Raw genomic sequence first — 27867 nt, 5'->3', positions numbered from 1 at the left:
AGATAGAATACCTAGATGGGCAGAAAATATGGAAAGCACCTCAGAGGACGAAGCTAATCCTGCGCTGTTGTTGGATTTTGAACGAAAACGGAAACTCTGTCTTCATAGAGAAAAGAATAGTTACTATAACAATGTATTCATCGGTTCCAGCGAATGCGAACATAATTACAAGGTAATTGGAGGATGGGGTTTCAAAAATGGGTCAGAACCTGTGTTTCCCGGAATTTATTATATATGTGGAAACAAGGCTTATTTCAAATTGCCGGATCACTGGTATGGAAGCTGCTATTTTGGCATTGTTTTCCCGAAAATATACCATGTGAACAGCGCTGCTGGAAGCAATGAAGACACTAATGGCTTAGTGCGTAGTAGACGTGAGAGAGTAGGAGAAATTATAGGTGATATTTTTAGTGCACTGATACCTGGAATGGGGGTAGTTCTGAATACTCACCGTATCTGCAAATTGTCTACAGTAGTGGATCAGTTGTCAACTGACACTGCTGCTGGATTCCTGCTGGTCAATACTGAAATGGTTGCGATCAGATCAATGGTTTTACAGAATCGCCTTGCTCTTGACACCCTATTGGCAAAGGAGGGCGGAGTCTGCCGAATGTTGAAGGCGCAACATTGTTGCACTTACATTCCTGATAAAAGCATTGAAATCAAGAAATATGTAAGAAACATAACTAGTTTGGAAAAAGAACTCAAACCATTAGAGGTTGATAGTGCCTGCAAGAGACTGACTGATGGTCTCTCCTCTGTAGGTAGTTGGTTCTCTAACTTGGGTAAAAGTCTTCTGTGGAAAATACTGATGCCAATAGCTGGAATAGGTGTGGTTGTACTGATCATATTTATCTGCTGCAAATGTCAAAAATGCAAACAGAAATATAAAGTGAATAAAAGAGGAGTGAAGCGTAATGTTGATGAGCTAGAATTAGAAGAATTGAAAAACGAAATTTACAAGAGAGCTAAAAGTTTCCATCCTAATAAGGATGCAGAAAGAAAGCTCAACAACAAGTTTGTGGAAATTGAGATGAATGATATGCAAGAATGAAGTTGGCATCTGTTTCCATTTATAGTGATGATAGTAAATATCATCAAAGAGGGGATTGATGGAGCAAGGATTCGCACGTAAAGCGACTTGCTCTCATTCATGAACCTCGTCTAACCTTAAATAAGTATTAACCAATCCTGTCCGTCTTAAAATTCATCTTTTTAGTACACGCGGGTGCCCGAGAGAAGCTCGCAACTGTGTTTTATTAATCGTAATGATGCTTGCACTACTGAATCGCCGCTTCGCAGAAATCCAGTCTGCGCATGCATCTGTCATACCCACGTGATAATGACGCACTCGCAAATTGGAGGGATGTTTTCGCTCATGCGCATTACTGCTAAATATGGCCGTTTGTCTTTAACCATGCTCTCTGCTGGCTCATGCTGCTTCTACATAACTGGTTTTACTGCATTAACCTTTAATGCCATAGATATTAGAAAATAAGGGATGCAGTGAAGTTTTTCATGGTATACAGTGTAATCATTTTTTCTGTGTTTCTAATTTGTTTTCGCTTACTTTTCATGTACCGCGTAAATGGGGGCCTGGGAGTTGGGGAGCTGCGCCATTTTAGAAGCCTATGTGGACTCGATCACGTGATACGAGGACCGGGCCTTGCCTCAGTGGAACTCAGCCAGCTGGCTACCGAAGCTGAGATGCTCCTGGGAACCTGCCCCTTAACCCAGAGAGGAGAAGCTGAATTTCACCTGAAATGCAACATTTGTTTCTTTCTACTGTATACTCTATTGTCCTCTTCTGCACGTATGCCTGGGAACAGGAATGTAAGGGGTGGATACTGTCATTTGAATATTAAACATGGGAACGCAGAATTTAGGAGGTGACAATGACCTAACCACCTCTTTTGACCAATCAAAAGATGGGACCTTGTCACTTGCAACATTTGTGGGTGGTCTGGGGGTCCCAATAGAGTATAACTAGCCTAGTTTAGTTAGAAGAAGTTGTCCGACTTGTCCGAGTAGCTGACCTGTCACTGACCCTACGAACTCTATAGGTGATTGATACAGAGCGCTGCGGAGCACTCTGTCCGTATTTTCCACAAACTCCAAGGGGTGGAAATAGTCTTAAGTGCTGGCGAAGCACTTTTACTGGGAGATTCGAAAACCCAATCGGGGTTACTGGTGGATTCCGTGCAGAGAGGGAGTAACGCAGGCGTTGCATCCGAAGCTGCAGGTGTTGGTCGTGCCCTTTGATGAGTCCAGTCCTGACCCAAAACCTGAGGGGTATCCTGTCCTGACTGTCCATGAGTGTACCTGCTCGCCTACTGGCATTCTGAGTCCTTGAGGGTCCCTGTCCTCGCCTTTTTCCCAGCTGACCCGTGGCCAGGGTTGGTCTTCATTCCAGTCCTAGGTAAATATATTTGTGAGTGTCTGTCTAAACTATACTCTTGCGAGAATCAAGAGGGAGAGAGAGGACCAGAAAGCTAGTCCAGATCCCCGGTTTATATGTATGGATATCAAAAAGAGACTAGCTAGAGATTGGGTTAATCTGACATTAACATTATTAATTACATAGCGACTCAGTATCGTTTTGCCAAGTGGCAGTGGCACCTGTTGGGTGTCATTAGAAAGCCCTCACCCACCAACCTAGTTGGTGGCATGCTTCATCATCGGGCCCACCCAGTGACACCTAGCGTGTCCCGGGTGTGCTTCGACGCCTGATTACAGCGGAGCAGGTATGTCACTGTGTGTGCGTTGTTGAGTGTTTAGGTATGTGAAGTTAAAACGGCTTGGCGGATGGTCCCTGGGGTAAGAATACTTTATTAAAAGGGCCTCCGTCAGCGGTTAAAAATAAGGCTGTGGGACGTTAGAGGCGGGTTACGACCTCCTACGTCCTTAGAGTGTCAACATGTTTCAGCCAGTGCCTTATATTAATCTGGCTTTCTTCAGGACAATAAAATATGTGTGGGTTAAAATAGGGGTTGTGTAGTGTAGTCTATGTGTCTACACGCCCTAAAGTGTATCTAACTGTGAGAGGGGGGATTCCCTTCTCAAGATCACGCTTTCAAGGCTTGTTTTGGCTCCAAGGTTATTGAAGTGGCAAAGTGTGGCCAGGATTTCTGGCCAGCATCAGCGTGGGACCTGTTGTGCCTCCTTCGCAGGAGGCACAACAGGTCCCACGCTGATGCTGGCCAGAAATCCTGGCCACACTTTGCCACTTCAATAACCTTGGAGCCAAAACAAGCCTTGAAAGCGTGATCTTGAGAAGGGAATCCCCCCTCTCACAGTTAGATACACTTTAGGGCGTGTAGACACATAGACTACACTACACAACCCCTATTTTAACCCACACATATTTTATTGTCCTGAAGAAAGCCAGATTAATATAAGGCACTGGCTGAAACATGTTGACACTCTAAGGACGTAGGAGGTCGTAACCCGCCTCTAACGTCCCACAGCCTTATTTTTAACCGCTGACGGAGGCCCTTTTAATAAAGTATTCTTACCCCAGGGACCATCCGCCAAGCCGTTTTAACTTCACATACCTAAACACCCAACACCGCACACACAGTGACATACCTGCTCCGCTGTAATCAGGCGTCGAAGCACACCCGGGACACGCTAGGTGTCACTGGGTGGGCCCGATGATGAAGCATGCCACCAACTAGGTTGGTGGGTGAGGGCTTTCTAATGACACCCAACAGGTGCCACTGCCACTTGGCAAAACGATACTGAGTCGCTATGTAATTAATAATGTTAATGTCAGATTAACCCAATCTCTAGCTAAACTATACTCTTACCTTTTCCTCTTCTTAATAAAGCACTCTTGCCTGTGATATTTTCCTTATAATCTTTGGAAAGTGAATTTTATGCAATTATATATTAGTGATGTTCCACTTTTTTCCCTACCTATAGGTTATAATTGAAACTGATCGCTTATACAGCTTGTTCCATTTTTCCTTTTCCTTTAGTACGTTGGCAATAAGGTTTAGTAAAGATAGCGTAAGATTAGGAATTAGTATAAGATTATTAGTGCACATTTATGCCCTACTCACTTACTCTGCCTTAGTTTAAACTCGTTCTGACTAGCATGTTCCCTAGTACTCATACTTTGTAGTGTTCCCTAGTATTCTATGGTACTTGCCCTCATCCACAGTTACATTGTGATTTTAATCTTGATTATTGATGTACTGATCTGTATTTGCCTCATACTCATGGCATATTCATTCTAAAAACGTACTCTATATAAAACTTTGAAAACCCTCCAGGTGTTTGTGGTCATTACATATTACAAGTGTTATTAAATGTACTGAATGTGTAAGGTATTCTACTCATTTTAGGAATCCTGTCACCTGTCCACTGATAGCTCCTGATCCATCAGGAGAAATGTGCCTGTGGTAAGTCAGGTACATGAACAATAGTGGTGAAACAGTCACCCCCAGAATTACTCATAGTAGCGTGGAAAAGATCACCCGGGTTCAGGTAAACCTCAGTCGTCGTATGCACGCCAGGGCCCAGTGCGTGGAAATTGGTAAACTGGTGACTCGGGTGACCTGCGCGCTCTATCAAGGGAATGTTTTGGGGTTTCCAAACATAATTGGGATTCTTAATTTTCTTGATGTTGGAAGAGCTGTCCTTAGCCAGTAGTGGTACGTCAACTGAGATTCCAGTAAGCTCACCCCAAAGGAGTCTCCACGGCTTAGCTATATTCTTAGGACCATTGTCTTGTACATGGCGGCATGCAATGCAAGCTCAGTTCTATGCGTTGGTATCAGTGGTGAGCTCGTGCATTGGAAGAAGGGCCATAAATATAACACCAAACCACAAATAGACTCTGAATCCATAAGCCTGTGTGGACAAATTTGAATTTCATACACCCTAAGTGTTCATGTGTTGAGAACCCAGCAGAAAGGCAGTTGTACTCTATACAGACTAAAAAGCAAAGAAACATGAGGCCTCCAGAAAACGCTTGTGATGAACCAAACTATAACAAACTGTTACATATCCTTAACTGTAATTTCTTGGTACAAATTATAAGGTGATTTGTTGGAAGCTGACCAAGGAAAGAGCAGAGGAAAGACCTCTCAAAATTTGGGACAGTGCAGAGATATTCAGAAGAGAATTACAATCCCAATAGCTTTTTGATGACAACATTGTTCCTAGTCAAATGTAAAATGTATAGAAATGATTACCATAAAAATATCAAATGTGTTTAACAAGCCTAACATCCAAAGAGATTACTGATGCTTCAAACCAGTTGAGAAATTTTTACCATCTTTCAAGAACTTACAAACCTTGACTTCCCAAAAGAAAGCACCGTTGATGCAAGGCCACAGCTGTATGAGGGTCTAATTTATATCAAAGTCAGAAATTCTATTACAAACTAGCTTACCCGTCGCACATTGCTGCAATCTCAGCAGAAAGAAAATTTAAGGAAACTTGTTATGATAACATTCAATTTACATTGTGTCATTTTTATTGAAATGTATTCATTTTAATATGTAACACATTTTAAAGTGTTGTTTTAATTCTGTTTATTTATTCGAGTGCTTGTGGATACACTGTATTTTTTGTTTTTCCGTCTGGTGCGTACATTAATAAATCAGAAGGTTTTCCGACGCGTGAGATGGGCACATACAGTTGTCCAAGTGAGAAGCATGGATTCTCCAAATCTAGTCCACACACTTACAGTGATTGTCCTTGTGCTTTGTTGATGGCCATTGGAAAAACGAGGTGCACCGGAAACTGTAAACGTTCAGTATTGGAAAGATTATGAGGGCCCTGGGGGGCCGGGGGCCGATATTTAACAATTTTTGTTTTGCCCGAAACCTTCACAGGAGTGTACTTAACAACGTTTAACAATTTTATTTTTGCCAGAAATCTTCGCAGGAGTGTACTCAACAACTTCCCAAAGTTTCATGCCGATTGGATGAATGGTGTGGTAATGCATAAAGAACAAACAGACAGACATACATTCGTTTTTAAATATAGATAAGACTACTAAAACATTACCATGTTTTCTGACACAATCTCCCAACTGCCAAGTAATGGTAACAGAGGTAGATGAACCAGCAGTTAGCAACCAAACTCAAGGTCAAAGCATGCATGTGAGAAGTTGCCCTGATATATGATGTTCACTAGTTCTAGTGACCACCTTGTATCAGTCCAAACAACCCTTATGATGATTGGTTGTAAGTCAACCTTATAGACCAGCTATCCTAGGGGTAGCGTGGACTAAGCAGTCTTAGGCTAAACTCTGTAAAGGCATGTGAAGCAAGCTGTTTTACCATATACACTCTCCTTGAATATGAAATGAAAGGACACCACACAGATATATATTGAAAATATATATATATTTATTTACTACAAGTATCCCCTATGCTCTTTATGAGCACAGAAGCACATGCGTTAAAACAAAACAGTGTTTAAATATACAAACGTTGCACAATATGGATAGGCCCTGGTGGCCACTCAAACCATATACTAACATAGTGGTATAAGAACCACGTATCTGAAAGGAAGAAGGCCTAGGGTCTCGAGAATCGCTCAGACTGGAAGGAGCTAACAAAGGTTAGTGACCAGGAGGCCCACGGAATGCATGTGCAGTGCTGAAAGTTACACTTGGGCGCCTATTGATTTCAAAGGGTGCGTAAAAGTCACAAAGTTAAAGAAAAGGGAACCTTCCGGATGACCTAGAACCTAGTAACTTGGAACTTAGACACCAGAGGTGTATTTCTACACAGGAGCACCAGAGTGCCAGAGTTACCTCACCCACAGGAAGCGGGTGCATATGTCTCAAAGTGTGTCGGGGTTCGTCGTGCTGTTCTATGGAGCCTGGAGATGAAGATGCTGCAGGCGGGTCATCGAGGAGAGTTCTGGTGGATCCAAGGGTGGATCTGAAGAAGTGAAGACCTGAAAGCAGAGGGGACAATGTTCAAAGTCACTAGCCAGTGACCGGCGAGGAACCAGGAAGGAACCAGGCGTTGTCGGGTGCAAACAGGTGAAGAAGTGTAGCTTGTCTCTGCAGCCACGTGGACACGAGGAGGTCGGGGACGTCCAGGAGTCGATCACAAGCTGTCCCTAGCTGATGGCGGTGTCAGCGACTTGATTGAAGCAAACAGGCCTTGGCTAATGCAAGCCACGCAGGAGTTGAAGAAAGCTTGTGACTCTGACCAGCAAGGTCAGAGGGGCTGCTCCTTTTTACAGGAGCGAGGGCAAGTCTGGAGCAACCAGACCAGCGGTGTTGATTGTAGATTTCGTCACCAAGATGGCCACTAGCCAATGGACCAGTGACCAGGATGACGCGTCGAGTGGCAAAATGCAAAAGGGCCCCACGCAGATTGTGAAGATGCTGGAGGGCTGCTTTTCAGTGCAGATGCTGCTCGGTTGTGGGGCTTCTCAAACCCCAAAGTACAGCATTGGGGATGCCTCAGGTGCTGCGCAGTCAGCTTCTCGTGGATCTTCCAAGATGGCCGGTCCCACGTCTCTCGGTGCCTCCACGGGTCTCTTCTTTTCAGGGAATGTGGATCAGGCTCTGAGATGTCTGGGAATCTAGGTCTTGTTGGTCTCTCGGCTCGGGCTCCGGCGGGAGACGGCGGCAAAGCAGATGTCGAGTTGCTGGATGGTGCCTGTATTCACAGGGTGGTCACTCCTTGGCCACAAGGGAGATGGTCTTCAGTCTTCTGTGCAGCAGAACGTCGAAGTCCAGTATTCTTCTTATTTTCAAGTCAAGTTCAGGATGATCTGAAGTCTTAGGACACAGCTTCTACTTTTAAACCAAATCTAGGGGCCGGATCACCTGCTAGGTCCCTCCTCTGGGTGGGACCAGAAAGGGGGGTGGTTACACCCCCTTTCCTTTGTCCAGTTTCACGCCAGGACTGGGGTGGAAAGCCCCAGCTTCGGTATGAACTGGCATATGCACAGGGACACCTTGTGTGCCCCAGGCATGTCTCATTCTATTCAGCCCTCCCTAACCCACTACACAAAATCCTGTCTAGGGTGGTGCAAGCACCTCCCCTGACAGGAAACCCTTTGTCCAGACCTCCCAAGCTGGAAGGACTCCCAGCAGCAGGAGGTCAGACTTGTGTCTGTGGTGGCAGCATCCATTTTGTGATGCTGTGGCTCATGTTTAACTTTACCCAGGTTTCAGGTTAGGCACATGTCGTCTCCCTCTAGATGGGTGGAATGCTACCCCCGTTGCCTGAATTGGCGAGGGGGTAGTTTTCCAAGTCGTATGACACCTTACTCGACATGTTTTCATTAAGCCAAACCAAAGACAGCATTTAACAGCGAGGTTCATAATGCACTTAAGAGTATATGGTATGGCAATATCATGAAACAGCTAAAGGATGTTGTTCCGAAAGCTGCAGACAGGCTCAGCTCATGCCAGAGCACCATCTCACATGAAACCAAGCACTCTGCCTCCAGGATTGTCGAGGCCTGCCATAGGAGTGACTTATAGGTTACCATGTGTCCATATATGTTAGATATATATATACTATATCTAAGTAAGAGGTGGTTACACCAACTTACCCCAGCTGAGTGATCAGCCAGTTGTGTCAAATAGCTAGGCCATGCCAGGGGTGGCACAATACATGCTGCAGCCCCTGGTAGGCCTTGGATACACCTATGCCCTGGGTACCTAAGGTACACTGTTACAGGGGCCTATAAGGTGAACCAGTTCCAATTGGTAATGCACCTAGAGTGCATTGGCATTAATTTAGAGAGGGAACAGCAGGCTGTGGCTCTGATTAGCAGGCCCACAGCCACAGCCACAGTGAAGCAAAAAGCAAAAATGTGGGGTGACCATAGGATAGCAGACCCTACTCTCCTACAATGCACCCTCCCTGTGAAACTGCACTTGACATCCAGAATCAAAGAATTCCTCCATATCCTCGACCCAATATCACAAAATGAGTGCACATGTCAATCACCAAGGACCTAGTGGCAGGAAACATACAAAATATATATTGACTCCTGAGGAAAACCAATGCTGAGCTGAAAATACTAGCTGACTAGGACACATTTTAAATCTCCCATTCCTGAGCTAGATCTTGGAAACAGAACTAAAATCAGATTTCTGACTGGTGAGAGCAATGAACTTACATTAGCTAAACATTCATATCTGCTTCTGTCTCGACTCCCCCAGAGAAGGCCACGTTTGACTTCTTTGCCCTTAATGGCATCTAGAGTTATTACTATAAAATTACGTATATTTACTTACATTTATGCGAGAAGCATAATCCACCATTTAGCGCTATTTTTGTAGCACAAAATGTACCCTTGTGTCCGATATAGGCCAGAGGATGCCTTTTGCAAACAAATAACCCTAAATGCAACAGGACATAAACAACAGCAGCCAGCAGCAGCTAGTGCTTTCTAAGTTTGTTGTGCCTGTGATGCTGAGATAGGACTTTTACCCCAAATTACTCTTAATTACTGAAGCAATTATAATTGCATCATTTTGAAAATTTCACATTACAAGAGTAATGTAAACTGGTGATATGGCTTCAGCGCCGGTGAAGAAGGCTAAGAGACGCTGGCAGCCACCCTTTTCTTGGAGCCTGTGAATGATGTATATTGTGTGTTGTTAGGCAGATGGCAGGCGTCAGAAGGCCTAGGGTGGCGAGCGGTCTCTTTTTCAGAATCTCCACAAGCGCCTGTCATCAATTGCTTAAGATTGCCTTCGCTCCACAGCAATTCACAGCTGGTGCCAGTCATTTTCTTTTTACCAGAGGAGAGTGTGAGTACAGATTCTTGTATGCAGTGGCTATTCAGATGGAGCAGGAACCCCAACAGGTCTTTTATACACTCCTGAACTACATTTTGAACATTCTCTCTTGGCTTTACATGGTATGCCTACAGATTATTTATTGAACACTGGTACCTTAAAAGGGATGTCTTTGGGAATACGGTTGCTTTTCTATAAGTATTGGATAATCCTGGAGAACAGCAATCTTTCTTTGCTCTCAAACAGTTGTAATTTCATTCAATGATCATACCGGTCAACTGAAAGATATTAATAAATCCTCTTCCTTCTGCTTTAAAATGCCTGGATTTGTGTCCTTTAATAAATAAATCCTCTAGGGTAGTAAGGCCATATATCACAGAGATAACTGCGTCTTAACACCTCATAGTGCTATTGGTGTCATCTCCACAAAAGACAGCTCTGCACCTGCTAAAAAGCTTAAAAAAGACCTGGATTCACCCTCGAAATCTCCTACTCATTTAACTTTGAATTTTTTTTATTGAGGCAGAACAAGAGATAAGTAACACTGAGGATGATATCAACGAATGTACGTATATGTCCAAGGAAATTGATTCCTTAAACAAACTTACAGACCATTTAGATAATAGGAACATAAGGAATAATTTATGCATGTATGGAATCCTAGAAGACTTGGAGGGACTCGATATATTATCCTTTCTCAAAACTTTGCCTCCTGAATTTTTGGTGATTCTAGGTTCACTATCACTCAATATTCAAAGGGATCACAGAGTAGGTCCGAAATTACGGGTTGCCTCAACTACTACAAAGCCATGAGCCATCACTTGCTGCTTTCTGCAATTTACTGACCTGATGTTGGCCCTTCAAGGAGACGAAAAGAAGACACTAAAAGGGAGGGTTTATTCAATATTTCTTTTGCAAGATGTTTTGAGAGCTACTACTGCCAGGAGAAAGGAATTTTTAGACTAACACCCTCAACTTCAACAGATGGCTACTCGCTACATCTAATGCATCCTTATGTCTTCAGAGCTTCATAGAGAATCAGAACATAGTCCTTTGAAAACCCTAGCAGACATGAAGAATTCATCTCCATTCACAAATCTTTCGTAAGGACCTTGGACAAGGATCTGTAACTTGATTTTGCTAACCTGTTTCTTTTCTCTAATCAATGATATTCCTAGTAAAACTTTGCTAAAGTTATTATGTCTGTTCCTGTTAGGTTAATATAATTATTCAAATTTTCAGACCCCCTTCTGGTTTCAATCTATCTCTGTTCTTATTTTCAGGTTCTATCCTATGTGACATGAATTTGTTTCCCTGACTGTTCCTTGTTATGTTACTCATCTGTACATCACCCACTGGTATATATGATAAATCCACTTTCCCATTGTTTTTGGTTTATTTCTCCTGGTATGTATTAAATTTAGTGTATCTAATGTTTGTAGAGTTCTTTGTAGTTATACACTTCTCTTTTTGTTTTAGTTCATGGATGGCCCATCTTCAATGTCTGGTGTCCACCATCATTGGTTCAATTTGTTCAGCTGTTAGTCTTTTTAGTCTATTCTAGGGCTGTATAATTTATGCACTGGCCATCTTCTGTTTTTGCTATTTGTCATCTCTATTTCCGTGGTTCTCATGGCCGGTTGTTTTTTTCCTTTACAATTGTTTCTTTCTCACACATGAATACAGAAACACGTGTCCAGAGTTATAAAGCACAACTTGCACCAACAAGGGCAAAAAAGTAAAGACTACTACTGAATTAAGTTATATCATGCACAGCATTTACCATAATACATTGGGGCAAATTAAGTCCTGGGATGTGAGGTAGTGTTCTCTCACCCTCATACTACCTTAAATCCTGATTGGGGAATGTTGCAAGGTCCACGCTGAGAATGCGTCGTGCACCATAGGCAATGCATCAATTCTCAGGTATTGTAAGGCTGTAATGCGAGTTCCTGCGTCATTGACGAGTATTCTTTTGATGAGGGCTTGCAGTGCCAGGTCTGGTGTTGAAGATGTGTCACCCAGTCGAGGGATGTGTTGGACAGGGCTGGTGTCCAAAAAAGAAACCTAGGCAGCGCTAGAACCAGCTGTGGGGATGTCACTAACAGGTAGTTGGGTTATGGAAGACACAGGTGAATGGGATAACTGTGTGTCACTCACTGAGGCTAGACTCTCTTCAGATGAAGTTGTACCTGGCTTCTGCCAGTTCCGTTTTTGGGCATATACAGTCTCTTTCTCCTGACCTCTCGAGAGCCATAATGTTTCACAAATGCTATTAAATATCATGTCGCCGTATACTATTCAATAAAATCAGTGCAGATTCCCCTGACGAAGGGCTTATGTGAAAAGCTCGAAATGCATTGGGATATTTGAAATTCTGTTGTTTTCGCTGACTACTAGCTGTAATATTTGCCATTTTCTTAATTACACTATATCTCCGACTTTCAGAAATAAAGCAGATGATCATCAACTTCATGGTTGGATGATTTGATTCTCAGTTTTGATTTATTGAAAACAGGTTTGAATACTGTCGTTTACAATAAGAATAATTGTACATCACTAATGTTTGCTTTGTTAACGTTGTGTACACTTTATAGTGAATTGATTGTATTGCCCTGGGTATTCCTGGATACATTTCTGGGTACTTTCTGTTCTCTTTCAATTTTCTCAAAGTAGCATTTTCTAAATTGTAATTCAAAATCCGACGTTACCATAAGAGATGATTTTTAAATACGTTTCAGAGGATCCAAAAATAAACTGGTACCTGGTCTCATTTGGAAGTTACAGCTTATTATGTGTAATAAGGTAATTCCAATGGTACCCTGTTCGAGAGATAGGCCTTTGCAGTAGTGAAAAAATAATTTAGGAGTTTTTCACTACTAGGACAGGTAAAGTTTAAAAGTACATGTCCAACTTTTTAAATATATTATACCCTGCCCTTTGCACTGTCCAGAGCCTACCCTAAGAGTCACATATATGTATTAAAAAGCAAGGTTTGGGCCTGGAAAAAGTTATATTTTGACAGGTCTAAATAGCAGTTTACAATGGCATTCAAAGTCTGCAATGGTGCTCCTGAGACATGCTTAAATGGCTACTTAAGTGGGTGGAATATTATGTGCTGCTTGCTCACTTGTGGCAACTAATTTACAGGCCCTGGTTATATGTAGTACCACTTTACTAGGGACTGATAAATACATTAAATATGTAAATTGGCAATAAGGTAATGTTACCATGTTTTAAGGAGTGAGCAAATGCACTTTGGCACTGGTAAGCAGTGGTAAATTGCACGGTTACTAGGACCATCCCAGTAGGTAAATTGGTCCTAAAGAAAGGCACTGTGACTCAGACAGGATGCATGATTGGAAAAAACATATTAACCTAACACAGGGGCATTTTACAAGGGCTTTATCTCCGCTTTTTTGGCTTAAGAAGCAAAAAAAGCAGAGATATAACTAATGAGATGCAAAGTGGGCGTACCCTTGCGGGACAACCTTGCAAATATCGCTGATGTTCACATTGCGATATTTACAAGGCTGCCCCAGCATTTTAGCACACGTTACTTTTTGAGAAAACAGCTGTTTTCTCCAAAAACTAACGTCTGCTAAAATGCAGACTTACCTATCCCCAACATTGGGGTGGATTATGCTGATACGACCCTGTGGGTCGTATTAGCAAGGTTATTGCCATTTTGCAGGGAACATCGCTGGGAAACCAGCGATGTTCCCTGCAAAACTAGGATAACCTTGCTATCTCTGGAATTTTTATCACCCTGGCGTAACTCGTTCTTAATAATGCACTACCAGGGCGATACATTCCAGAGATAGCCTTCGATAATTAAATTATCGCTAAGCACGTCCTGTTGATAATATGCCCCACAATTTGCACTTGGATGTGAGATATCATTTCCCCCTCTCTGCACATCCACTATCACTGTTTTAACTCTATGCAAGGGGTCCACTATTGCATTTTCCCAAACAGAAGGTCCCCTTGAGGTAGTTTTAAATTAATTTCACATTAAATTCACTGCATCACAAAAAACAGAACTGCTGTAATCAGGAGTTATAGTAGCACACCTTAGATGCATTAGATATTTGAGAAGGGAACCCAAAGATGAAGCATGCCACCAACTAGATTGGTGGGTGAAGGTACTTTTTTTTTTTTTTTTTTTTTAAACCTTTATTTGTAAAATGCACAATACACAGCGTCTGCCTACAACCCCTCGGGGCCGGCCGCTATGACATATGGGAAAAGGATAAAAAAGAACCAATAGGACAGAACGCCGTTAAAGCAGTCTCTGAGCAAAGAGTATCGTGTGGAGCATAGAACTATAGCATGAGGATAGAAAAAGGTTTAATTTTATGATTTTGTCGAGTACAATTTATAAAACTACGAAGAGAGTCGAAGCTAATCACTGACCAGGATAGCTATCATCATTCAAGGAGCACCCGGAAGGAGGCGTGATAGAGGAAGGCATTTGTCAGAAAGCAATTTGACCACCATCAAAGAACTAGGACCTACCGCTATGTCACATAATGATACGATACAATAAACTCCCTAATAACACTGAACCCCGACCCCAAAGGAAGCGAAGAGGTGTAGAAGAAAAAGAAACAGAAGAAGAGAAGAAAAAGAAAGAGGGCCATAGAAACAAAGAGAAAACATAAAACAAATCCCATCCCCCCACCCTGCATACCAGCAGAAGGCCACGGATCATCCCCCCCCCACACCCCCCGGCAAGAGGCATGCCTGTCGCCCCAAGAGAACCCCCAAGTGGGAAAGAGAATATAGAGAGTGAGAAAAGACCATCCCAATCTCCAACTCTCAGAAGAGGTGGGAGGAGGTAAGTTCAACATACTCCCGGTCCCCACCGGCCCCGTAAGCATCCCCTACCCCAATTACCATCAGCACGACAGAAGTAGCAAGCAGAACTGCAGGTGGGGAGAGTCATTTCCAAATGTGCGAGTAATTCAGACAAAAAGCAGTCCCATCCTAGTCCCCGCCCGTCAATGCGTCCATCACACTAAAGAAATCACCTAGCCCTGGCCCGATCTTGGGTGACCCCACGTATCCACCCCCCGTGAAAAGCCACAACCGTCGGAGAAAAGGAGAAAGCCCGCCCCAGTGAGAACAAAGAGGCAAAATGGCCGCACTCGATGATGAAGAAATGTCCAGGGACAAAATGGACGTCGCCAGTCCCAACCAGAGCCGAAACATAGAAGGAGCTGCATTTTCAATATAATAACTCTTTGCATTGCAGAAGGTGTCGATGTCTCCATTGAATAGGCACAGTATAAAAGGATAGTCGGATGTTGTAGCAGCAGCCCCGTGGACTCCGTGGGCGAGGTTGAGTGTCGCACCGGGGAGAGAGACACTGTAGCAGCGCCAGGGCGGTTAGATCGCAGCTCACACTCTGTATCATTGCGAAGTTGCTGTTTAGTCACACACTCCCGCGGCAATAATGTATCACTGACAGGGATCAGCGGAGGCTGATAGACATAGCGAGGAGAGAAAACAGGCAAAGTAGAGCACGATCCAGTCACAAACCCAACAGTCTCGAGTTTGCACGCCACTCATCCCGCAGTCGAGTAAGAGCACGAAGCACAGATGCGCGGGTAAATATCTGTTGATCATTCATTACCCCCGCGGTACGAGGCGCAGTAGACAGGTCCGCTTCCCAATCGGGTACGAGCTGGGTACACCGGGCAGGAGCCGAGGCGCCGTCCGCCATAGTTGTTGGGGAGCCAGCCGTCTTGATCCTGCCTCCAGGGACAACAAAGGATTACCGGCGAGGTCAGCGCTATGGTGCGGTAATCAATCCCTTCGGAACAGGACAAGTCCGCAATCGTGGACGGCTCATATCGAGGCGTCCCGCTCCGCTCGGCACAGGCAGAGGCAAGGCAAGGAAGGAGCCCCGGTAGCCGGGGGCACCTCCGACACTGGAGAGAGCAAAGCGCGGCTCACCTTCAGAGTCCCACAGATGAAGCGATAAAATAGACTCCCAGCTGGCCAGCAGTGCCCTCCACACAAGCGCCCGGTGTAAACGACCACAGAGCCATCCGACCAACACAGGATGTCAGCGCCGCTCCAGATCGATCAGCCCCCGCAGCTGCAGCAGACACAGGCAGTGCGCTGTATCTCAGGTCCCGGGTCCAGGGCTAGGAGAGGAGTCGGCGTGTATCTCGACGAAACCTTAGGCTAGCAAACAGGTAGGGACATCGGAGGAACACCAGTAGAGTCAGGAAACGTTCCCAAACATCCCGCTGGTACGCAATAGCAGGATAGTAAACAGGATGGCTGTGCGGGAGACAAAGGCTCCGGGAGCCGGGAGACTACACGTCCGTCTCCGCGGCCATCTTGGCTCCTCCCCTCGTGAAGGTACTTTTTAAAAAACCTAATAGTTTGCCTGACACAAGAGCTGAAGACATTTGTTGATATAGTAGCAAGCTTGTTTTCTTTTGTTGGCTAAAAAGTGCATAGAGTTATAAGACCAGTGAAAACAAGATCAGCAAAAATGAAGGAGGAAGGCAAAAAGATTTGGGGGAAGACACCCTAAGACTAATAGGTCTAGCATGTGTCACTCCCAGCTGAAAGTGGGGAAAACTACCCAACCTCTTGGGAGTTCTCATCACTTAGGTGGAAGAACCTGACTAGACCATCAGCACTGACATGGTCAGACCCAGGACAGTGTTCCATAGTAAGTCAATTCCCTGCAGGGAGATTGAGCACCTCAACAGATTGAGATTTTCACCTATTATTTGCATGATCAACCTGAGGGGTCTGTGGTCTCTCTAAACCCTGCAATGAGTTTCAAACGGTTATAGTCTCAGCTTCTTTATTGCCCAGACCATAACAAAAGCCTCCCTTTCAAAGCACTTTGGCCATACAGTCACTCAAAGGGGCTGTACCCTATGCACTTCTGTGCCACCTACCTGTAGGCAAACATAAGGCATGGCAGAAGGACATACCACGTATTTCACATGTGTTCAGGTACTATCATTATAATGCCTTTGAGGGTCTAGTTGGATCTCTCCACAAGCCCATTTGTTTGGGGGTGATAGTGTGGAGAACTTGAGAGTCACTCCACACTCATCCACATGGACTTCATGTACACTGACATGAACCAGGTGCCTCTGTGAGACACTGCCTCTTAGGGGAACCCCACATGGGTAACAATCCCCAAAAGGGACCTGGTCAACTGCAGGTGCAGTTAATGACCTTGGTGGAATAGCCTTTGGTTAGTTATTGGTGTGGGCAACCAAGAACAGGATAAACCTATTGCCTAAAGCTGTCTTGGCATCTAAGGGACCAACAATGTTGATGCCCACCCATTGAAAGGGAGCACCAACGACAGGTAGTGGGGGTCAGTTTTTTCATTGACTTTCCATTGGCCTGGATAGATGGAGAGGACCCATAGAATGCATCTAAGGATTTCTTCTTCCAGGGCCAATAGAAGTGGGTAACAAACCTTGGGAAGGCATTTTCTTACCCCAGATGTCATGTGAGGTGGATTTCATGACACAGCCCCAGTCAAAAGGTTTATTTTATTTATTTATGTATTTATTTGAGGAGTTTTGTAAAGCGCTAGCTGGACCCGAGGGTATCAGAGTGCTTCAAAGCATGTACAATTATGAGCATTGTCGGCATAAACATAATCCACAACGTGCACAATTATGAGCATTAAAGACATATAAACAGTACAGATATTGTGGTCGAACATGAGGGTTGGGGCTCCGAGGTTTCATATAAAGGAGTTAACGTGCTAAGAGCGAGTCAGGTGTCTATCGATCAAGACGAGGCATGACGGGTGATCCAGAAGTTTTCTAGTTCTGAGACGGCTGTTTCAGAGCAAAGCGAACTTTCGGTAAGGTGTCGAACTGTTTCCGGTGTATCTTGTGTTATTATCGTTTTGTTCGAAAGAGATCTAGGAAGAGGGCTATGAGTAGGTTCTTGAATTTCGAGAATAAGGTGGTCGTTCTGATGTGGGGGGGATGGAGTTCCAGATTTAAAGGTGCATTTCCCACAAAAGATTAAGGGCCAGATGTAGAACACTAAATACCGGTCGGTAACGGCCGATTTCGGCCGTTACCAACCGGTATTTGGTGTTTGTGTTTGACATGTAGGCGGCCTAAATATTACAGAATCGGTAAATTTACCGATTCGGTAAATTTACCGAATCGGTAAAATACTGAATTGGTAAATTTACCGATTCTGTAAATCAAGATGTAGGTGGCACTTAAAACAGTGCCACAGGCCCCTAAGAATTCGTTATTTACCACCAAATACTATTTGATGGTAAATAACGAATTCCTGTGTACATGCACATCTGTGCATGTACACCTGTGCCATGTGGCACACATACATGCCATTAGGGCATGTATGTGTGCCACATGGCACACAAGCCTGAATCAGGGGTGCAACAGGGTGTCAAAGTGACACCCTGTCCCCCTTGTCAATTCGGTAATTTTACCGAATTGGTATTTACCGATTCTGTAATTGCCATTGGTTCCTATGGGCCTCAAGGCCCATAGGAATCAATGGCAATTACAGAATCGGTAAATACCGATTCGGTAGTTACAGAATTTTTAAGATTCTGTAAAAAATTCTGTAAAAATACCTACATTGCATTTACCGATTTGTAAATACAGAATCGGTAAAATTTGGTATTTACGAATCGGTAAATGCCATTTACCTACATCTGGCCCTAAGTTGCGGATTTGTGTTTCCGAGTTTTCAGTGGGATAAGTAGTACAGTGTTAGAACTCCTGAGGTTCCTGGACTGGCCGGCCCTTTTGAGTTTGGCGGCCAGGTATTCTGGTTTGCCTGTGTGAAGGGCTTTACGCATGAGGCAGGCCGTTCTGAAGCTTGCTCGCAATTCAATTGGGAGCCATGTAAGTTCCTTAACACTGTGCAACCACCAGCAGATGGGCTTCCCCAGGTCCAGGAACCTTAGGCTCACTCTATAGGAGGTCATTCTCCTAATAGATAGGTGATCTCCAGAGGTATCACCTGCTGCCCGGGCCTCAACTTGCCACTTCAAACCCTCTAAAGAGGGGCACTCCGGCGCCTTGCAAAATTCCTCCCTGGTGTGCCCACCCTCAAATTGCCATCTAGCAGGTTCAGGCAGGTTTTCCAGGGTGGCAATGTCCTCCCTGCTAGGCTCAGAAGCATCCTCTTAAGTTACTCCATCAACCTGGTCTGTAGGAACTTTAAGGGGCTGGTTTCCCATACCCCTTGCCGTTACTGTTCCTGGCAGCTGCTTGGGCTATTGTTACAGGCTCCATGTGCCCAAGATTGCATTCACAGGCAGACATGGACCTTGTGGCAATATAGATTTATTCAGGCAATCCCAACATTTCTAAGTGTGACCTGAGCTGGGGGCGTGGCTTGGACGCTGATCGGGATGGCGGCGTGAGCTCGCAGCTCCGCGCGGAATCCCGCTAATTCTCCTGTTTTCGGAACCCTAGGCGACCCGGAGACTACGCTCCTGCCCTCTGAAGTGTAAGGGGACAGCTGGGCACAATCGGAGAGTCGCTGGGGGACTGCTGGCCCCGAGGAGACCGAGTCGAAAAAGCGGCCGAGGTGTTGCCGAGGGTGCGAAGAAAATGGCGGCGAGGAGGTCGGACGGCCCCGAACTTCAGCCCTGAGCCAAGTTGTCGCCGAATGGCAAGAGATCCTGCAATCGGCTGATCGGGGCACTAGGGTCGGCGGTGCTGTGTCCTGAGACCAGGGGACGCTGACTTGATTCGCCCGGAGCTTGGGGACCCTCGTCGGCCACCGCCCTAAGACTCATCCTTCCCCCCTCAGGCTTCCGAGGGGGGCGGCGGAACGGAGCTCGTCTAGCTGGTCATTGCTCCTGAGAGCGTCGGTGGGGACATTGCACTGCCCGGTGCCCGGAGACTGGCACTGAACCACGGGCGCCGACGCAAACCGGGCTCCTGGACCTGTGACGCAGCACCCTGGAATGGCGGCGATCGGAGGGCCGATGGCCGAGAGACGAGCTGAGGGGGACTCGGCGACATCAACTCGGCTGGGCGAGAATCCCTCCCCGGAGCTTGACCAAGAACAGCGGCTGAACCGGCGTTTGGATGCCATACTTGATGCGATCACCTCGACTAAAGAAGCATTGCACCAAGACATCGCCCAAGTGGCCACGGGCCTGGGGCTGCTGCGCGCGGACCACGCGGAGCTGGCGGATAGGGTCAAGGACCATGACCAACTGTTGCTGGACCTGAAGCCATCGGTGGTGACCGCGGAGCACAGGATCACGGACATATTGGCCCGGCTGGACTCGCTGGAGCGGAGGGCGGAGGATGCCGAAGGCCGCAATAGACGGAACAACGTGCGGGTCGTAGGCCTGCCGGAACGGATTGAGGGGGAGGATGCGGTGGCCTATATGGAGAACTGGTTCCGCACTGTGGTAGCGCCGGAGGGGCTTACTCCATTTTTCACTCTGGAGCGAGCTCACCGGGTACCTGCTCGCCCGCCGGGGATTGGCCACCCCCCCGACCAATGGTGGTGCGGCTCCTCCACTACAAGGACCGGGATCTCCTCATCCAGCGGGCCAGGATGTCGGGCCCTTATGAGGTGGAGAACAGTAAGGTTACGATCTTCCCGGACTACACCCAAGCGGTCCAGAAGAACAGGGCATTGTTCCTAGCGGTGAAGAAGGAGCTCAGGGAGGAAGGCATCCAGTACTCCTTGCTCTACCTGGCTAAGCTGCGGATCATAATGGATGGCTCTACGCACTTTTTCCAGACTCCTGATGAAGTTTGGCAATGGCTGGAGTCGTATAGAGCGGGGACGGACAGATCGCATAAAAGTAGGCGAGACCAACCCAAGCAGCCCCGGGTGAGGCAATCGCAACGCATCAGATCCCGCAACAGGCGCCAGCGGGAGAAACGGGAGGCTCAAATGGCGACGGAGAAGAGGGATGCACTCGCAGCGACGGCGGCCATTACGGGGTCGCAACAGAACAGTGAACGGGCAGAAACGGACTCGGGAGGGGAAGGCAGCAGGACGGGAGAGGAACTCTCAGAGGCGGAAAGCTTGAAGGGGCCGATAGTGACCCCACAGACATCGGATGGTATCTTTTGCACCTGAGATTGGATTGGGACTAGATCGAGACTTCATGGTAGGGTGGTATCCTGTTGATGGAGGGCGGGATGCCGGGAGGGGGGGCTGTGTGCTTCGGAGGGGATGGAGGCGCGGGGCGCGGGCTCCGCTTGCTGGGGTCGGCGGTGACTCACCCCTCTTGGGCCCTTAAGGCCGACTGTGGTGGAGACCACAGGGTAAGAGTGCGAGAAGTTGGTTCAAGGTTTGGATGGGGGCGGACATTGGGTTCGTGTGCTCTGTCCTGGGGAGTGGGGTTTGGGAAGTTTTTCTGTTTTGGGTATGTTCGGGGTGGGGCAACTGCATTGGGGGGGCTATGAACCTTCGTTATTTGAATCGGACTGTACGAAGCTGGAATGGGGACATTACCTAATTTGAAATGCCTGACGTGGAATGTCCGGGGGCTGCGAACTATGGTGAAACGTCATAAAGTCCATGCATATCTAGTCCGCAGGGGGGTTCAGATCGCTATGCTCCAGGAGACTCATCTCACCAAAAAAGAGTGCGCTGCCTGGCAGAAAAGATGGCGGGCCAGGTGTTCGGCACCACTTACTCAGCGTATGCCAGGGGGGTGTTGATCTGGGTGAGGGCGGGGATACCCTTTCAAGTGCTGAATCAAGTGGTGGATCCGGATGGCCGGTTTGTGGCGGTGGAGGGGAGGTTATATGGACGGGATGTGGTTTTCTGCTGTGTGTATGCGCCGAACACTGATCAAGCTCGATATTTTGATAGCCTCTCGGGGTCTTTGGCCTCTTTCCTGGCGGGCCCGATAGTGTTAGGGGGGGACTTCAATTCGATCACGGATGTGGCTCTGGATAGGTCCCATCCCCCCCTGGTGGATTCCCCGGTGCGCAGGTTGGCCGCGCACAGGAAGGACTGGCAGGATAGATGGGGGTTGCTGGATGTCTGGAGGGAGCGGCACAGGGAAGCCAGGGATTATTCCTTTTACTCTGCTCTCCATGATCTGCATGTCAGGATTGATTCGGTGCTCTGCGGTGGATCCCTAGCCCCATTGATTTCCCATGCGGAGTACCTGGCTAGGACTATCTCAGATCATAACCCCCTATTGGTACACATTCAGTGGCAGAGAGAGCGCTCAGTGATACCAACATGGCGGCTTCGGCCGGAGACGCTTGAGGATTCTGTGTTCAGCGACGCGGTTCGGCAAGGCATTGATAGCTATTTCGGAGTGAATAAGGGCACGGCCACGAGTAGGTCCACTGAATGGGATGCAATGAAAGTGGTGGTGAGAGGGGTGTGTTTGGGTAGGTTTTCGAATGCTCGCACGACTGTGTTGAACGAACTCATGAAAGCGGAAGAAACTTTGAGGGACTTGGAGCGCCGCAGGCCGGCTAGGCCAGATTTACAGACCCAGCTATTGGAAGCGAAGGAAGTGGTTGCCACCGAGACAGAACGATTAAGGTGCTATGACTACAGGCAGTATATCATCAGGGCACATGCGGAAAGGGACAAGGTGGGTACCCTCTTGGCCAGACTAGCTAACCCAGAACTTAGGGGCTGCCCGATCCTCAGCATTAGTAATGCGCAGGGAGAGATGGTTTACACCCAGGCAGCGGTATTGGAACGTTTTAGGGGGTATTATGAGGAATTGTACCAGAGTCAGCTGGGAGTGGGGGTTCAGGACATTGCGGAATATCTGGGGGAGAGGCAGCTCCCGGTCCTGGATGAGGAGGACGCGAAGGAGCTGGGTAGCCCGATCACGCTCACAGAAATACGGGTGGCCATCAAACATATGGCCCGCAACAAAACGCCCGGGGTGGACGGACTGCCGATTGAATTTTATCAACAGTATGTGGACAGCTTGGCTCCCAGGCTGCTGGTGGTGTATACGGAAGCTTTCGAGGCTGGGGCATTGCCTGGGTCCATGCGGGAGGCCTTGATTGTACCGCTCCTAAAGCCTGGCCGGGATGCCACGGATGTGAGGTCTTATCGCCCGCTATCCATGCTGACGGTAGATTATAAGATTCTGAGCCGAATCCTAGCCACCAGGCTGGCCCCACATATGACGGGCCTGGTACACAGGGACCAGGCCGGGTTTATACCCACGAGGAGCACGGCACTGAACATTCGCCGCCTGGTGGGCATAATGGACGCCATCTTGGACGGGGAGGGAGCCCTGGCGGTCCTGTCCGTGGACATCGAGAAGGCCTTTGATAGCTTGGAATGGCCGTTCCTGGATGGAGTCTTAGAGAGGTTTGGCATGGGCGCGGGGTTCCGCAGGTGGACGAGGGTCTTATATGCCTCGGCGACGGCGAGAGTGCGTTTGGGCGGCCTGGTGTCTGCGGCGTACCCAGTGGGCAGGGGCACACGACAGGGATGTTCTCTGTCCCCCCTATTGTTTGCTCTGGCGATGGAACCTTTGGCGGTCCATGCGAGGTTGGGTGACAGGTACGCGGGGATAGCCAGCGGCAGGCAGTGGCATTATATATCGCTATATGCAGATGACTTGCTCCTGTACCTAGCTGACACCTCGCGGGCATTGGTCGGAGCGATGGATCTGTTGTCGGAGTTCGGCCGGCTGTCGGGCCTTAAGGTCAATTGGGCGAAGACTTGTGTGTTCCCGTTGCGAGCGGGATCGCCAGACCCTGGCGGCGACTTGGGCGTGGTGTGGGAGCCATCTTGTTTTACCTATCTGGGAGTTCGCATCTACCACGCAACTGCGGACCTATTGGAGGGCAACATTGGTCGCTGTGTCCGGGCACTGAGGGGCAGCTTGTCTTTCTGGTCGACCCTCCCGCTGACGGTTCTGGGTAGGATTGCACTTTTGAAAATGGTGGCGCTCCCCCGCTTCCTCTATTATTTCCGAACGCTGCCTGTCTGGATTCCCCAGGGGGTCTTTAGAGACCTGAGGTCAATATTTATTGGCTTCCTATGGGGGCATGGCCGCCGTAGAGTGGCCCTGAGCACGCTACTTCGCCCCAAGATAGAAGGGGGCATGGCTGTGCCCGACTTCGAGCTGTAATATCTAGCGGCGCAGTTGCAGGTCCTTACACAGAACGTAGCTAGGGTGTTTCGAGGTCCGGAGGAGGACCGGGATCGGGGGATACAACGCCACGTGCTGTCCTATATCGTCATGCAACAGAGGCTCGAGTTGCGGGCCCTCACCGCGGAGGAGCGGACGCTCCGGCTGTGTTGGCAGAGGAGCCTTCGGTGAGCGAAGGCTTCGCGGCCTTATGCACCGGAGATCCCGATCGGCATGCTGACGGCCTTGCCGCACGGGGGAGATTGGTCCCCGTTGCTGGATTGGGAAGAGGCGGGACTGCAGGTAGTAGGCGACTTATACATAGACGGGGCTTTGGCACCGTTCGAAGCGCTCCGGGACCAGTTCGGGCTGCCCGATGGGGGGTTCCTCCTACAGGTGGCAGTGGTGGCTGCCATACAGAAGCACTGGAAAGGGGGGCTCATGGAACCAACAACGACTATAGCGTGCCAATATGTGGTGATGGCGGCAGGTATGTTCAAAGCTGTGACGTGCCTCCATAATAGGATGCTGAATGAGGGACTGGAACCGCTCCAAGGGCTCAAGGCTAAATGGGAGGAGAGTGTGGGCCGGCCCATACCGGATACAGCATGGGAACACATCCTGCGGTGCACGTGGAAGGGCACGAGAAACGCGCGCTTTCAGCAAGTACATTTCTATGTGCTTCATAGGGCTTATTTAACTCCTGAGAAATTACAGCGGTACTTCCAGGTGCCGGATGCCCGATGCCCACGGTGTTCGTCTCTAGGAGCGGACATGGATCATTTGTTTTGGGGGTGCTCACACTTGGGGACCTATTGGGCGGAGGTAGGGGAACTCCTGAACGAAGTGACTGACAGGGAGGTGGAATTCGATATGGCGGCGTGCCTGCTGCTCTGGTTCCCGCATACTAAACACACCAAGGTGACAAGCAAATTCATAGACCTGGGTCTGATATTGGCACAGAGGGAAATATCGTGGCATTGGAAGTCCAGGGGGGGACCCTCACTGCGTAGATGGAAGAATGAATTGCTGCGGTGGTCTGACTGCGAGAGTGTGCTCCGGATGAAGCAGGCTGTCAAGATGGGGAATGAGAAGGCATTGGATGCGGCGTGTGCATGGGAGTTAGTGGTGCAAGCCTTGCGTGATTCTTTGGTGGAGGATGAGGATGGTGAGAACTAAGCCGGTGGACGCCGCGGGGCGAACACAAAAGTATTATATCCCGCACTGTAGTGGATCCATCCAACTCGACAGGACGAGGCTTACACCTTAGCAGTTGCCATGGGAGGGGGGGCTTTGGGGGGTCTGGTTCATGGGAGTTTGGGGTGGGTCGGAAGCCATTAGATGGTAGCCCGTCAGGGCACCTTGAATCTACTAGGATGGTGGGTACTGTGTGGAGTGTGGAATGGCTGGGGGGAGCGGCCAGGAGTGAGAGAACCATAGCGCCTAGGGTAGGTCCCGACATGGGCGGTACCTCTGATTATCACTGGAATGGCTGACGGAAGCGATGTTGTGGGTGGGGGGGTAAAAGCAGATACGTAAAACGACGTTTCAACCATGGTCCCTAAGGGACGTGCACTGTGATGTTTTCCTATTGAATGAAGTAATATGCCGCCCGGCCTCCGGGATGCGGGCTGAATGGATGTGTACGATTTGGATTTCTTATTGAACGGGGGGATGTCACGAGTGAACTGGCTGACTAATTGTATCCTGTGGTTTATAACTCTGCAATAAAAATATATTTTAAAAAAAAAAAAAAAAAAACAAGTGTGACCTGAGCTCTACCTCCTTCCAGATAGTGTGCTCCAGGTCATTGTTCAACAAATAATCTACAGGCATGGCAGGCTCAGAGATACTTTCAGAGAATCTGAGCCCCCCACAACTTAAAGGGAACCAGAGCCACCGACAGACTACACTCCTGGTTGTTTGCGACTTTGACTTGGTGGAATGTGTAAGGGAGGACCTGCTCAGAGGACACCAGCTGACACCTTACAGCAGTCATGCTGGGTCCTGTGTGTCCCAGAGTTTGCACCCATTGTTCATTGATGGTGGCCCACTTAGAAGTATTGGTAGGCGTATGGGCTTTTGACACTATTTCCTTATCCCCCAGGCATGCTAGAGTATCATCAGTCTGCTCCCCAAAAATAACTGGGACTACCTCCTCCCAAGTGCTACACTCGCCAACCCAGGGGTCTGCCCACTTGTGGGGGGCAGTGCCCTCTTGGGACAGTTGGTATCTCCCTTGGAGTGCCCATATATATAGCAATATATGTAGCACTCAGTATACTTGGGCACAAACCTTCCTGTCTGTTTATTAAACAATGCCTTCTTCTTTGGTACAGGTTGGAGCTGGTTACTGCAGTCCCTTTGGGAATTATTTGTGGAGCCTTTTGAGAACTCCATACTTGTTAAGTTTTTCAGCCCCTCTTTCTTCTTGTGGGACTCCTGAACCACTCATTTGGACGTCCCCAAACATCCCTTTTTCGACACTCTAGTCCCAATTGACAAAGGTTAAATAAGCTTTATTCTAAGTTTACTACTTTTTGGTATTCACAAAGGTAAGTTACTACTAATAACATTACTGTCAGTAAAATTACTAGTAGTACAGTTACTAGAATTAACATACCTTAGTACTTACCAAAAAGAAGTAAACTTGGGCTTCCGTCTAAGTTTACTATTTTAGTTTAAGTTTACTACCATTTGGTATTCACAAAGGTGAGTTACTACTAGTAACTTTACTACTAGTAAACATATTAGCAGTAAAGTTACTAGTAGTAAAGTTACTACTAGTAAATACCTTCTGAATACCAAAAAGTAGTAAACTTACACTTAGGCCTAAGTTTACCATTGTGAATCAGGCCCTCTGTTGCTGGCCCAGAGATCTGACTCCTCAGCAAGCTTCCTGGGGTCAGTCACCTTGCTGTCCACTAGGTGTTGACACCGCTCTGCAGAACAAATTTTGAGCATATGCTCCCTGAGAATCAAGTTGTACTGCCCATTGTAATCATTAACCTTGCGGCCCCTCACCCAGCCATTCAATGCCTCGCTAGAATAGTCCAGGAAATCCACCCAGTACTGATTTGGGTGTTTTGGGCGAATATAAGTAATTATTATGCAAACCATTACTTTGCAAGCTTTTACTACGAAGTTATTACTTCGCAAATACCGTTACTACGCAAGTTTTTAGTGCGCATACTTTAATTTCGCAACTGCTTTTAAATGTATTAAAATGCTTTTACAACGAAATATAATATTACGCATACAAATACAATGCATTTTAGGAATGTTTATTCATAAATTAATTATTTTAGTAACCTATTCCCTGGGACGGGATGCCGGGGAAATAGGTGTTTTGGGTGGGGGAGGATTTTATTTGCGATTATTAAATCATTACTCTGGTATTAATTTTAAAACATACATAAATAATCACTTCATTTCTTCTGTTTCTTTAAGGTTTTTAATATAATAATATACATTTCAAATTTCTTCTTGCTACCTTTCCTCGTTTACTTTTTTTTACATTTTCCAATATGTTACTTTCAACTCATCACTATTCCAAATATTCTCCCGCCATCCTCCTTCTATTAAGAAGTTCCTCTACAGACAAAAAAGTAATCATTTTAAATCTCTTACCTGTACAGCGGTCTTCTATGCTTCTCCTCCATAGTTCGTAGAAGCAACAAATGACGTAATTAAATTTTTGCGTCTACGTTCTTCTTTTTACTTAAAATTGAAATAGGACAAACTATTGCGAACAAGTGCTAATTTGAAATACTGTCCGAATATCCCCCAAGGGGTCAGGAGGATTCCAGCCCCGGTATGAACCTTGAGGCATATGCAGAATCGAGTGACAGATGCGATCTTGCCAGGTCTGGATGCCTGGTGCAGATAAACACCATGCAGCGCTGTGAGCTTACCCAGTGGAAGATCTGCGACATTTCCCTCGACCTGTTGCGCTGCTGGAGACCTCTTGGCCCTGGGAGCGGCATGAAGGAGGAGTACGCACTCCTTTATTTCATGCCCTTCTTCTTCCTTTGCT

The sequence above is a fragment of the Lissotriton vulgaris genome, chromosome 11 (genome assembly GCF_964263255.1).
Source record: "Lissotriton vulgaris chromosome 11, aLisVul1.2, whole genome shotgun sequence".
Taxonomy (NCBI): Eukaryota; Metazoa; Chordata; class Amphibia; order Caudata; family Salamandridae; genus Lissotriton; species Lissotriton vulgaris.
Note: the sequence above shows the minus strand (reverse complement) of the source record.